We start from the raw sequence: 13,166 nt of genomic DNA, 5'->3' as shown, positions 1-13,166 counted from the left end.
GCTGTGCAGTCTTGATCTCCGTGCTGTGGGAAACACCTCCCGAGGGGGAGGGAATCACCCTGATGTGCTGGTGCTCCCCATGGCTGGGGTACCCCACCAGCACCCCTCCATGGGCTCTGTGTCCTGTGTTTTGGGGATCCCTGCAGCCCAGGCAGCTACAGAAATGCACGCAGGGCACCCATGCATGGCAGCAGCATGGCCAGAACCTGGACATGGCCCCCCACACCTCACCTGGGGTGAAACCCACCCTCTGTTCTGACACAGAGCAACCTGCAGCCATGGGCAGCCTGTTCTCCCCCCCCCCAACAGCCCCGGGACCACCAACCATGTGTAAGAGAAAGCCCACCCATGACTGATGCACAGTCAAACTGCTCAAATCTAGGAACAACTAATTAACAAATCTCTAAAGTATGAAGTGCAGCACAGGAATCATGTGTCTGACATTTGTCTTCTCATCCCTGAGCTGCTGGTCCAGCAGCTTGTGAGCCAGAGGTTAAGCTTCCCCGTTCCTCTTTTTGATCTGCATCACTCACATCTTTCCATGTTGTTGTATAAAATAAAACAATTTTTAAAATCCCTCGGAATCAGCAGGCAGGGTGAGACTGCCATTGTTAACCCAGTTTCACCCAGCTCCAGACAGGGGCCCAGGGACCTGCACACATTTGCTCAGCCCAGGAGCTCAGCAGGTGGGACAAGAACAAGTGCTGCAGCTTGGGACAGAGGAACAGACCCCCCCATCCCTCCTGGAATGCTGCAGGGATGCTCTGTCCCCACAGCTCCCAGCACAGGGTGGGGATGCTCCTGGCCACGTGTGGCTCTGTGCTCATGGGCTGGCCTGGCAGCCCCTCTCTCTCTCTCTCTGTTACCAGCTGAAGCTGTGGAACTGGCTGACAATGGGCTCAGCAGCTGCCAGAATCCAACATGAGGGCTGCAGATGTCCCTGGGACAGGCAAACCCTGCTGGAAGAGCCTTGCAGTATGAAAGGTTACCCACAATTTGCTTCAGATGCTGCTCACGCCACTCGACAGCCACTGCTGGAGGAGGAGCTGCCTCCAGAAAGAAAAGCATAAATCCAGCTCTGTATCCAGACTCTCACTGTCTCCTCTGGTTCAAATTAAGTGACTGGGGTCATTTTTTGTATGTTGCAATTTGTCTTTTACCTGAGGGTATTGTGGGAAGGAAAGCAAAAAAAGGTGAATCTGAGCCTTTAGTAGACAGACAGCTGAACTAGGGTCAGGTTCTCCCCAAAACATCCAAAAGCAGTTCAGTGGCCATGGCTGTGTGGCAGGAGATGGCAGGGAGGGGGTTACAGCCTGATCCTGGGGATACAACAGGATGGGAGCCCCAGCTCTGGCCAGTGCCATCAGCCTCACATCAGCACCCCTTTAATTTGCTTTCAGGCAACTCATTACAGCATCTGCTCCCAGCCAGGGCCAGAGGGCTGGAAATGTGGGTGGACTTAGTGGACTTTGTTCAAAAAGTATTTAAAGAAATGGAGCACTCTATGAATGATGTTATTGGAGGCAAAGGAGGTGCTGGAAGGGAAGGTCAGCACCCTGGGGTGGGGATCACACTGCCTGTGGCCCTCATCCCTGAAAGGGATGCACCAAGTGACTCCTTGCATCACTTTTGTTCTTCCTGCAGCCCCGGGGTGAAAAGGGAACCCTGGTTCCTTGCCCTGAATTGTCCATCTTAAACAGAGAAACCCAAGCCACTTCTTCAGTAGAAGTGTAGCCCAGCAGCCTGTGATCTGTTGAGCAGCTCCATCCCAAAGCAGTCTCTTTTCAATATATTTGGGACTAAATGAGAAATATTAGTTCCTCTTTGTTGAAAGCAGATGCCTTCTGTTTCCCCTGAATGAATGCATAAGCTTTTAGAAAAAAACAGTTTGATGAGAACTTGATAAACCCACCCTGTTTGCAGCACAGATGGAGAACTCAGTCTCAGCCCCCAGCACCAGACCTGGCTGACCACAAGCCACACGCCTGCTTTGGGTCAAGGCTCTTTTCTTCCAGCGCTCCGATTATTTTTTTCTCCTGAGGATGGGGCTGGGAAGGACTCAGCCTTCAGCACAACACAAATCCTGCCCTTTTGGTAAAGTGTAATAAACTTCTGCCCCTGACACATAGGAAAATGTTTTAAGGCAAGACTTTATAGAGAGCATCAATCACCCCAGAGGTGGTGGAATTGCTGCAGAATTATAAGCAAGTCTGAAGTGTCTACAGAGGACTCTAAACACTGTCTTCTATTTATTCTCTGTGTCCTTTGTAAATGTAAACTTCAGTGGAGTCCAGAGGCCCTTCCGTCTCCACAGCTTGTCAATCCAGCACCTTTCACCACCACTAAAATCACAATTAAAAAAAAGGGGGATTACAAAAACAAACACAGAGCTCGCGCCCGCGAGTGATGGCTGCAGACTGTTGTGCTGCCTCCCCCGGGAGCAGCGGGGGGATCCTGCCCTCTTCCTACACTGTCCCCACCATCCCTGTGCCAGGGGGGACCCTACAGCCACCCCCACCACATGAGGGTCCCCCTGGGTGGGCAGGAGGTGAGGGAGGAGGGGATGAGGCTGGAGGAGGGTGCGTGTCCCATCCACGGCACCCACCCCGGGGTGCCCACCTGGGAACCCATCCCGTGGGGTGGGGAGAGAAAGATCCGGACTAAATCCTGGAGAAAAGAAGGATGGAGAGCTGGCTGGATGCACGTGCACCCACCGTGCACTCACTGTGCACGGGCAGGTTCTTATCTCCTGCAGACATTAGACTACCAGTGAGGAAGGGGGAACGGTGCACCACTGAATAAACACAGATTATGGCTCTGAAAGGCCCCGAGAAGATCAAGCAGAGGACAGTACACTGACAGCGGGATGGAGCTGGGTGTGGGAGAGCCATCCCAGCTGGAACACTGCTCAGAGGACCCAGCACCAGAGAGGGAAATGACTTTTGCTTCCACAGACTGAAAAGAAAAGGTAAAAGCTCTTTAAAATTTTGCAGGGAATCAATATTAACAAATTATCTTTGCCCAGATAGATGGGAAAAAAAATATTTTGTACATTAAAATGTCCCACAGCTGCTCCAGGAAAAAAAATTAAAAAATAAAAAAGGTTGTTCTGAAACCTACCTGGTACAGGAGACTTGAGGCATCCCCAGAGCATCCTCATCCCAGCTGGGGTCCACAGTGGGACAAGCTGCAGTATTTTGTCCCTGCCTTTGAAGGGGTCAGAAGATGCAAATGGAAATAAAACACGGAGCCCCCTGGAGTTCTTGGCATTGGCAGCTGCTGTGTCAGATTGAGCAGCTCCTTCCCCACACACAGCTGAGCACCCTGAGCTCCGGGCACAGAGGAAACCTCCTCCTGCTGCAGCAGAGAACACAGGTGACCCACAACCACCTCACCTGTGCCTGAGGAACAACCCCAGGTGCCTCCTGTCACTGACACTTTATCAGCACCTCAGACCTTCTCCCTGGGCGTTTGCCCCTCAGGACAAACCAGAACACCATTATTTTGACAGCAAAGAAACATTTCCGGGGCTTCCCCACCATGCTAACAAGACTAAACTCAGAAAGAACACCCCCGCCCCCCCTCCCCAGGGCTGGGGTCCCCCCGCAGAGCTGTCCCCAGCACAGTGGCCCGCGGGCCGGTAGCCAGCAGGTAGCGCTGCGGGCCCGTCCTGTCCCCGGACACCTCCCGGGACACCTCCCCGGGACCGCCCGAGCTCCGCCGGGTGGGGTGGTGGGGGTCAGACAGGGGTTCCCCGCAATTGTAGGATGAGATTCCTCCTGTAAAAGAAGGGTCTGGGTTTGTCACCGGCTGCAGAGGAAGGACACAGGGGTGGGGGGGCTCTGGTACCTTCTAGCTCCTTGTTTCATCCCTCTAAAGAAAAACCATCCCATCTGTGACTCCAGCACGGGCTGGGCTGCCCTATGGCCCAGGAGTGTGAGATCAGCCAAGTGACCTTCAGCCGTGGGAGGATGAGTGAGCCCCTGCCCTGCTACTAATGGGGAGTGGGGTTAAATCAGCTCCTCCCCACTGAGCACCCCTGGGCCAGCAGCCAGTGGCAATGTGCTCATGACCCAGCAGCAGTGTCAGGTCTGCCCAGACTCCTGGGATGCCCCCAGAACCCTGTGTCTGGGGCTGGCAGAGCACCCAGCACAGCATCCACAAGGCCACGAACACACGTGGGTACCAGCTCACCCTCCTGCAGAAGTCATCTTCTCCATCTTTTTCAGAGCTTCTCCTCCTCCTCCAGCTGGTGATGGTGGCAGCAGGTTGGACCCCGGGTGCTGCTGGCAGCAGATCTGTGTGGACAGGGACAGGCAACGTGGTCACATTTGCCACGGGTCCTTTTCCTGGTGCTCTCCACAATGCCCAAACATCCCTGTGGTCCTGGCTGCAGAGGGAACAGCTGATCCCCATAGATCACACCCACAGCCCTTCCCCAGGGCTGACCCCGGGCACCCCAGCCCCCCAGCTCCCAGGGGACTCTCTTTCACTGAGGAATTGCTGTAGCAGAAGTGCAATACCAGCAAAAGCTGGCGGGGGATCCAGGGGCCAAGTCTGGAGTAAAATTCTGATAATGTTGTGTTTATATCAGGAATTTCTTTGGCAGATAAATCACGTGAGTGAAGTAACAGATGGGAACTAGCTGGAGACACTAACAGGAATTCCACTGCAGGGACCGTTCACCCCTGGTAATGCCACTGCCGGGGCCACCTCTGCCCACCAGAAGCCAGGAGTTCAAACAGGGCCTGAGCAAAGCAGCACCCAGAGGCAAAGCTTCCTCCAGCAGCCAGAAAACAAATCAAAATTCCCCTGGGAGCAGAGGAGGGCTCAGGCAGGGCACGAGGCTCTGGCATGTCAGGCAGCGGGGGCAGATGCCAACCACCACCACCTTTGCTTTCCATTTCCCCCTGGCCGGGGTTCCCAGCTCCTCCTGGGCTGGGCAATTATTCCCAGTCAGCCACTCAGGAACATGCCACATGCTTGTTTGAACAGCACCAGCCCACAGCTGTGCCTGCATGCCCAGCATCCCCAGAGGCTGCCCCGAGGAGCCACCAGCTGCCAAGTCTGGCAAAGGGGAGGGAGCAGATGTGCCGGGAGGTGAGACCACAGAGGAAAGTGTGGGAAACACTTCCCTGGCCGCAGACGGCTGTCTGCAAGAGGCAGTGGCCTTCCCATCACTTCCTTCTTCTCTTGGAGGGGAACAGGATGGTTCAGATTTCTATAACTGCAACAAACCAAAACTCACCCTCAGCAGCAACACACGGGCAGGAAGGCAGCACCAGTCCCTCCAGAAATGGTGAAGACAAAAGGCCCAGGGAAAAAAGCTTTCCCCCACTTCTGCACCGGCACAGCACTGGTGGCAGCACACACAGATTGTCAGGAGCTACTCCAGGATGAGCTCTTTATGCTGTGGGTCCTGGGAAGGAACTTGTTCCAGCTGTGAGAGTGTCTCTGTGGGAGCACCCATGGGCAGAGGTGGGAGCAGCCATCCAGGAGCCCGGTGCCCAGGGGGGACCTGGTCCACACCTGCTGGAGTCCTGGTTCAACTGCTCCCTGGGTTCTTGCCATAGCTTCTGCAATAAAACTACCCACATTTTCACTAAGAGTGATTTGTGTGTGCCACTGGGTTATTCCAGTGACACTGCTGCCCTGCCCCAGCTCCAGGGCCAGCTCTGGGGACCCAGGTCCTGGAGCCAGCCCTGGGACCCAGCACCATTCAGGGTGAGCTCCTCGGGCTGCAGCAGTGGAACATATGGGACCTGTTAGCTGGAAGCATATAAAATTCAAAGCTGTATTAGTCATCAGCTCTGTCATGTTCATTCCACCACTGGTAGACACTACTCTTGCAGAAGCGACCGACCACTGCTTGTGTTTCTCCTGTCAGCTCCAATAAACAACTGTGTTTAATGCTGGGGGGGGGGGGGGGGGGGGCTGAGGGGCTCGGAAACTCGATCCAAAAATAACAAATTTTAAGCACAGTATCCTCACCACCCTCACCTCTCCCCCAGCTTGTCGTGCTGAGCAAGGGGGAAGCAGGGTCTGGAAGCCAAGATGATCCACCACCAATAAATTACTGACCCCCCGTGTGCTGTCCCTGCAGCCCTCCCCGGGAGCCCTCCGCCTGTTCCAGCACGCAGGGCCCCGTGAATCATGTGCCATTAACATTCTCAGAGTGACATCTCCAAAATACTTCAGGGATAAATTGGTTGCTGGCTGATTTGCAAAGCATTTAGGCAAAAATTGTTAGGAGGCACCTTGGTGAGGAGCCAAGGGCCGGACCCCACCGGGGCTGCGCTCCCGCGGTCACTTGGATGCCTCCTGCTCACCCTGGGGAGCTCAGCAGGGTCCAGCCCGCAGGCAGCATCACCAGTGGGTGCCCACGGCACAGCTCTGACCCTCAGGAGTGCCCTGGCACTGCTGGATAAGCAGGACCACACTGAAGGCACAGGGCAGCTTGGCTGAGGCTCTTAAGGCACCTCGGTCTCTCCCCAAGCCCTCCCATGCTCTGCACAGCCACCACCAAGGACCCAGACCCCTATTCCCACTGCCCTGGCCACAGCCCTGCCACCCCCATAAAAGGGAACAGTGGAAGAAAAGTGTTCTGCAGGAGTCTCTTCCTTATGCTTTGGAGGCAATGGGGAGTTCTGAGCTGTTAGATGGCTGGGCAGATGCTGCTGGAAAACCTGAGTTAGGGAGAAATGTCACCCCAAATTTATTGTATTTACTTTCTCCAGTGTTTTCAGAATATTTTACCTTTCTATAGTTTATATTACACACATTTATCACCTTGCCTTCAGGCTTTTAACCCCAGATTCACTGTCTCAGGTTATAGCAGAGTGATGAACTGGGTATTCCTGGGGCTAAGCTCTGGCATCCACTCAGGGAACTGCCTGTGGCCAAAGTTTAAGTAATCCAAAGGATAAAACAAACCCAATATAAAGGCTGCTGCACACTGAAATCATATGTGTACCTGTCACTTTTGGTGTCCCATGGATCTTCTCACCTCCTCTCTGATGTGAGACTTCACAGCTCCTAGAAACACCCATGCATTGTGCTACTGGCTCTATTGACATATTTCTTACTCATCAGCACTAGATGTTTTTCTTGTTAGGGAAGGGATGGGCAAAGCCATATAATGTCCAAAGGGTTTTGTCACTAAAATGTCTTATTTTGTAGAAATCTTATTTTTAAAGACTACTTACAGTCCTCCAAGAAACCAAGGCAGCCACCAGTGCAACAAACTCCAGTGGGTGAAACCCCCGAGGTCAGGAGAAATCACAGAAGTCAAGGGGGAACGCGAGCAAAAATAGCATTTAAAGCCTGGCAGGAGCATAGGTAACGAGTAAAAATAACTCCCTGGCTGTGAAACTATGGAACGCTGCAGCCCCGGGAGCGGACAAAGGGATGAAATCCGGGATTTCCCCGTGCTCCATCCATCCTCAGCACAGCGCCCGGGGGTGCCGGGCTGCCCGCCCACCTCCAGCTGCTCAGGAAAGGGCCAAGGAGCCCACCCAGCCTCGCACCCTCCCGGGAGGTACACAGTGCCCGGGCTGCCCCAAGGGAAGGAGGTAACGGGAATAGAAACACCCGCAGTGAGCCCAGTGCCTGGAGGGGCCGGGAAACCCTCCCGGGCAGGGGATAATGCGCGCTCCCGCTGGCAGGATTAGCCATGGAGCAGGACAGCTGAATTAACAGGATTAGGCTCCCGGGAACGCCAGTGGAGATCCAGCTCAGCGTGCCCCGCAGCCCCCTCCCCTCCCACAGCCTCCTCCCCGGGCTGGGGTTTCGCTCCTGGTCTGTTTGAAAGGTGAAAATTCGGTGTTGGGCTGAGCTCCACACAGACGCACAGAGAACAGGCTCAGCTGTCCACCAGCCACAGGGGATTTGGGGGCCCCCGGTATTCCCCCAATGGACAGCACATGGCAGTGCCCTTGGAGCTGAGATCCCATCCCAACACCTCCAGCAGAGCCCACTGGGAGCACTGGTGCTGTTCCTCAAGGCACTGCTGAGCACAGGGAAGGGAAGGGGCAGCCCATCACCAGGCACCACAACCAGACAGCAAATGAGAAGGACTGGAGCTGGAGAGTCCTCTCCACTTCCAGGTTTGATGCGCCTGCTATCAAGGGCAAGTCCTTCCAGGAACTCTGGATCAATCCCTCAGTTTCCATGGAAACACCAGCCTTCAGGTGTCCAACAGAAGGGTCTGCTCCACATTCATCCAGGGAGCACAGATGCTTCCCAAGACACACTCCTCACTCACCAGGATCAGCTGGATAATCTGGTCAGGAGTGAATCCCAAAGGCAGCTCCATGAGGTGCTGCTCTCTATTTCCTTAACAGCAGATCTGCACCAGACCAGAGATTTTTAGGGCATGGGGGAAGCACTGAGTCAAACAGAGATGCCCAATTTCCAGCTTAACAATGCTTTTTGCCTGCTCCAGCCTGCAGCCTCCACAATAGCTCTAACACAGCAGCACACAGGTTATCAGAGCAGAAGCTCTGTTCTTGGCACACTGGGCTGAAAGCACAGCTTGCTGTCCTGGCTCCTTGTTGGATTTCAGAGAGGCTGGCAACTGAAAAGCTGATCCAATTTAGCCACAGTTCATTATCCGACATAGCATGACACTGGGACACTTGCAGGCATAATCCAGCTTCCTTCTGCCCTGCAAGACAGGTTGACCAAAGGCAAGAAAACGGAGCATTAATAGCTCTCTGCTGTGCAGATGAATCCGAGCAGCAGCAATGAGATTCTTTGGGCTATTTCTATCCCATCTCACACAAGAGTAAATCAGAAGCTTCTACAGACTTCCATTAAATTTTTCTCCATTAATAGCAATGTAACAGGATCCTAATTTGTCCTCTTTTTTATATATACTTTTCTGATATTTTAAAAACGGTAAAACTCTTCAGCTTCTAGCTGAGCTTAGGATAAAAGTTAACCTCTGAACCATGCCAGCATCTTTCATGTACAGCACAATGCAGAGAGGGCTTTTCACAGCGACTTTACATCTGTAACATATTCCAGCCTCTCTCTGTGTGTCCCCATCCTCACCTGGCTCCAGGAGCCAGGGAACAAGGACAACACCAGCTTCATGCTGTGCTGCAGAGGGGCTCAATCCTGCAGGGCTGCAGAGAGGGGAGAATGAGCACCCAATGGCAAAGAAAAAGCAACCCCGGGTTGGTGGGTGCCCCAGCACGGTCAGGGATTGGATCCCACAGGGTGAGCTGGGCTCCCTGTGCTGCCAGGGATTTAGCAGAGCTGGGAGGTTCCCACCTCCCCCCAGGAGAAGGTGAATTCCCCATCACAGAGCCCTGGAGCAGGCGAGCACGGAGTGTGGGTTCATGGCAGCAGCACTAAATCCTCATCAATGTCAGGCACATGTCCGAGCTGCACCCGCAGCTCAGCAGCATCCCCCTCCCTGTCAGCTGTGTCGGATAAGGAACTTGCCTTACATTAGTGAAATGATTATTCTTAATACTTAGACACCGATCATATTCCTGAGGAAAAGGAAACATAAATCCCTACTCATGCTGACAGTGACAATCCACATCCCTAGATACCAGGGAGCTAATTAAGCCTGGTCCCTCCAGCCAAAGCCCAACACTCTGTTTGCACAAGCTTTGCAGTCAAAGTATGTGCAGGATTTGGCCCTGTTTCCCTATTTTTATTAATCACAGGAAAAATTCTCCATTTAGAAACAATGCTAGAGATATACCTGATAGGTGTTTTTTTTTTCTTGGCCACTTACCACTTGGCAACAGAGATGAAGTTCTGGCTCTGCAAAACATTTTAAAACCTGTTTCTGTTCCAATTCAGCATCACCCACCCCAAAGCTTACCAGGTTATCTGTAAAAGAAAACCCAGAAAAATGGATGGCTTCAAATGTTTCAGCTGATAAATTCTAAATATATTATTTTAACTGTAATTTTGTTTTGCATTACAAGGACGAATGAAAATGTTAACAACCACAGGAACAAGAAGCCATTGGAAATGGCAAAGGTTGCTTTGAAAATGAAGAAACAGAACATTTTTGTGCCCTGGGGAGCACCCTCCCTTTTCCCCAAAGTTCAACAGAGTTTCACAAAATATTTTGAGTTTGATGTGCCATTTTCTGGGGGTAGCTGAGCTTTCCCTGCTGGGGAGGGTGAGAGGAAGCTCCAGGAGCAAAGAAAACATCTGGAACCCCTGACATGGCACCCCAGAGCTGCAGCAGTCCCTTCAGCCAGGTCACACTGGGCTTTCAGGGGAGGTTTGGTCCTCTTGAGGCCAGTTCCAGCTGCTCCAGCAGTGCCTGGATCAGGCAGGGATGTCCCAACAAGATGGGATGGTGTCCTCCCCGGGACATGGGACAGACAGGACAGAGGCTGCTCCACTCCCATGAAAACCCACCCCAAACCTTTGTCTGGTTATAAATAAAGCAGCCACTGACCTCGAAGATTAATCAGTGGGCCGGTGTCTCTGTGGGATGTCACCCCATGTTTTTCCACAGGCCTGTCAAGTTTCAGCCCTGTCTGCTCTGTTGATGACAGCCGTGCTCACGCCTGCCAGACAGCACTGGGACGGCCACGGCCGGCGGGAGGGAGAAGCAGGGAGCAGAGCCCAGCAGGATTTATGGCTGGTTTCTCCCTGGCGTGCCTCCTGCCACACACACCATACACAGATGCCTCTGGAGGATGATGGAAACCGGGGCTGCTTGGCGTGGTGCAGGTATTTTTAGGTGTTTTTGCTCCATTTCTGGCCTTCAGTGACTTTCTGACTAACGCAGCTGGATTTGCACATCAATCTGAAGCTGGTCACTGAGCACCCAGCTGCCTCTCCCAGGCCAAGAGGAGCCCACCAGGGAGGGAGGGAGGGATGGGGCCATGTCCAGGATGATGCTGCAGCACAGGACGGGTCCCACAGTGGGGAACCAGCTCTTCCCAGGGCACCACAGCTGGCAAACACCTCTGGAAAGAAACAAAACCTCCTGGGTGTAAACCTGGGTCTGACACCTGGCAGGCTTTTATTTCCTCTATTCAGTATTTACCCCTGATTGCAGCTGGACCTGCTGCCCCAACCCCTTCCCACACTTACTAGCAGGAGTAGCCCAGCTCCAGCTGGACACCAGCAGCACACACAGAGGGGGGGGGACTGTCCCCATATTGTGTGTCCCCAGTTATCAACAGCAGTCAAGGGCTTTACCAACACCACGTGGCTGCAAGGCTGGGTGCTGCGTGTCCACACAGCAATGCATCAATTAATCCCAGAAGGAACAAAGCAATTAACAGGGGAACCAGGGGATAGACTGACAAAGCCTGTGCCTTCCCTTTAGGAAAGGTCTGGCTTGTGCCTGTTTGTTTGGCTCCTGTTTCTATGGTGGTGAAGGCAGTCATGAAGGGTCAATTCATCGTTCCGGTTATTTGTAGCTATCCAAAATGTATTCTTAGCCTCTCAGACCAGAGAGAGATAGCCGGGGGCTAACCAGGGGGCTTGGCCATTGGGAGCTGTCATTCTTTTAGGGGATGAAAGACCTTCCTTTCATAACCAAGGACTGAAGTCATCAGGGCTCAGCACAGGTCCCCCACAGTGCCCCAGCTCCTGCAGGCAACTACAGGGCAGTTGGTCAGGGCAGGGGATGCCCCAGACTGTCCCCACCTCCGCCTTCCCCTCCACCCCCCCAGCAGTAACACCAACCCTGAGCTGTCCCTGTGCCCCTCACCACAGCTCCATGCTGTACAGGTGTGACACCAGTGCCTCCAGCAGCTCCCTGGCATGAGCAGCCACCACCTTCACCACTGGAGCGAGTCCTCAGTGACTGACATGCAAAGAAAATAGAGAGCTCATTCCTTTGAAATTAATGAATCATGAAAGCCTTTGAAAGCAGAGCCTTGTTTGTTTACTTGCCACAGCTCATGGACGAGGTGCACAGACATCCCCAGCGTTCCTGATGTGGATGGAAGATCAGATGCAGGTCTCTGCCTGGCTGAGCCACAGCCAGAAGATCCAGGGCTGCCCTGGAAAGAGAAAAGTTCATGAAACAGCAACAGCAGAGACCCCAGACCAGACCTGGTGAGTCTCCAAAACAAAGCCCAGCCTTCCACGTGAGTCTGGAGACACCAGCCCTGTCCAGTGCAAGCGTTTTCTCCGTCAGCCCTGCCACAATATTCCATGCAGGCTCTCAGACAAAGGGACAGCACCCCACCAGCACCAGCTTTGTGTCACTGCATTTTTCAGAAGTATAATTGGATTAGAACCAAGTGTGAGTTTCTAGTCCCAGTTTCTCTCTGATCTGCAATAACAGGAATGGGAAGGAAAGAGCAGAATGAGCTGAGCTGGGCAGAGAAGAGGAGGCAGCTGAGGGCTTGGGCAATACCAGAAGGACATTGGTGGACAATGAGGTTTGCAATCCCAGATAATTAGGCATAGCGGGAAGTGCCAGCAGTGAGAGGTTACCCACTGCAGACTGCTGCCCTCTCACCAGTAAGGTGGGCAAGGAGCAGCCAGCCTGGGACCGGCAGAGGCAGGGCAGGCATAGGAGACCCCTCCCGAAATCGGTGTGAAGAGGTGTGAGCCTCACCTAGGTATGGCCCTGGCCGGGGACATCACTGTCCCAGGGAGTACGTGTCCCAAGAACAGCAGCTCTGTGCCCTGTCCCCCGGAGAACCGCGGGGCGGGGGGTACAGCGCTCCTGGCGGTCCCCCGGGCCGGTCGCGTAGCCCCACGGAGCTCAGCCGGCACTTTCCCACCCTGCAGTGACCCCTGGTGGGGGCGAGAGCTTAAGGGGCCGCCCCAGCCCCCGCCCCGAGCATCCCGCGGAGCCGCTGCGCCCCTTCTCCCGGAGGGTCCCGACGGGGCGGCCGCCGGCCCCGCGCAGCGTCCCTGCGGGTGCGGGTGCGGCAGCGGGAGGCGGGGGGGAGGCAGGAGGCCAGGGTGGGCAGAAGCCCGGCGGAGGGAAAGGGGGCAGGAGCACGGGGGGGGGCTGTCCGACCTGCCCCCGGGGAGGTGGGGGTCGGTCCGGCCGGAGCGGCGGCTCCGCGCCTCTGACTCTGCCCAATGAGAGCCCGCAGCCCGCCGGGCGCTGTCAATATTTGGCCGCGGCCCCCGCGCTCCAAGCCCCAGTCCTCGCCCTCCGCCCAAGGCCCCTCCATGGCCCGTCCCGCGACGCTCGGGGGGTGCCGGCCCCG

The 13,166-nt window shown here is 54.5% G+C and overlaps 2 long non-coding RNA genes across 2 annotated transcripts; both read right to left on the bottom strand.

The window, feature by feature from the left end:
* Positions 1–2,134: 2,134 nt before the first annotated feature.
* LOC139807488 (uncharacterized) lies at positions 2,135–3,171 on the bottom strand. The gene is made up of 2 exons (XR_011730574.1): positions 3,121–3,171; positions 2,135–2,955 (listed from the first exon to the last, which is right to left on the bottom strand). It is a non-coding gene; the product is annotated as an uncharacterized lncRNA (long non-coding RNA).
* Positions 3,172–4,151: 980 nt separating this feature from the next.
* Positions 4,152–11,595, bottom strand: LOC139807506 (uncharacterized). The gene is made up of 4 exons (XR_011730585.1): positions 10,433–11,595; positions 9,752–9,849; positions 5,249–7,035; positions 4,152–4,390 (listed from the first exon to the last, which is right to left on the bottom strand). It is a non-coding gene; the product is annotated as an uncharacterized lncRNA (long non-coding RNA).
* Between the last annotated feature and the right edge of the window lie 1,571 nt (positions 11,596–13,166).

The sequence above is a fragment of the Heliangelus exortis genome, chromosome 25 (genome assembly GCF_036169615.1).
Source record: "Heliangelus exortis chromosome 25, bHelExo1.hap1, whole genome shotgun sequence".
Classification (NCBI taxonomy): domain Eukaryota; kingdom Metazoa; phylum Chordata; class Aves; order Apodiformes; family Trochilidae; genus Heliangelus; species Heliangelus exortis.
Note: the sequence above shows the minus strand (reverse complement) of the source record. Positions and strands in the feature narration are given on the sequence as shown.